An 847-nucleotide genomic window follows, 5' to 3' on the forward strand; every position below is an offset into this window, starting at 1 on the left:
CACCACCGGCCACCATCACCATCACCACGGCAGGCAAAGAAGAGCAAGTCGTCAACTTTGCGAGATCCCTCTGGTATGCACAACAGCAACAACTCCAAGGATACTTAATGGGTTCACTTTCCCGTGAGATTCTTGCTCAGGTCGCCACGCTCCAGACGCCGGCCGAGATGTGGCGCACCATCCACGCCATGTTTGCTGCACAAAGTCAAGCCCAAGCGATAAACACTCGCATCGAGCTCACCAACCTCAAGAAAGGTAACATGTACATGGCTGATTATCTTGGTAAGATCAAGAGTCTCACTGATGAGGTCGCAAGAACGGCTGCGGCCCTCTCTGATCCGGAGATTGTCTCCAAAATCCTTGACGGCTTGGACATGGAGTACAACCCGGTGGTTTCTGCACTTGCCGCCAGGGTGGAACCCATCACCGTCCAAGAACTCTACAGCCAGCTGCTTAGTTTTGATGCCCGCCTCACCCTCCTCCATGGCGGCGACCTTCGGCAATCCTTCGTCAACTCCGCCTCTCGTGGCCGCGGCCGTGGGCGCGGTCACCAAGGGCAGCACGGCGGTGGCCGCGGACGCGGCGCCTCTCCCGGCGATGGCGCACGCTCTGGTGGGGGCTCTGGCCGCCATGGTGGGGGCGGCTACAACAACAGCGGCAACAATGGCGGCTTCAACAACAACAATGGCCGCCGCCCTCCTTCCCGCCCGCGCCATCGATGCCAGCTCTGCAAAAAGTCTGGTCACGAGGTGATTGACTGTTGGCATCGCTACGATGAGGATTTTGTGCCCTCGAATCGCCATGCTGCTGCTGCCATGCGTGAGCAGGGTGGAGACGGCATCTGGTA

At 59.0% G+C, this 847-nt stretch overlaps 1 pseudogene; it reads left to right on the plus strand.

Moving 5' to 3' along the window:
- Window positions 1–326: 326 nt before the first annotated feature.
- On the plus strand, window positions 327–465 carry LOC119290336 (annotated as a pseudogene).
- Window positions 466–847: the final 382 nt, after the last annotated feature.

This window comes from Triticum dicoccoides, chromosome 4A (assembly GCF_002162155.2).
Source record: "Triticum dicoccoides isolate Atlit2015 ecotype Zavitan chromosome 4A, WEW_v2.0, whole genome shotgun sequence".
NCBI classification, from domain to species: domain Eukaryota; kingdom Viridiplantae; phylum Streptophyta; class Magnoliopsida; order Poales; family Poaceae; genus Triticum; species Triticum dicoccoides.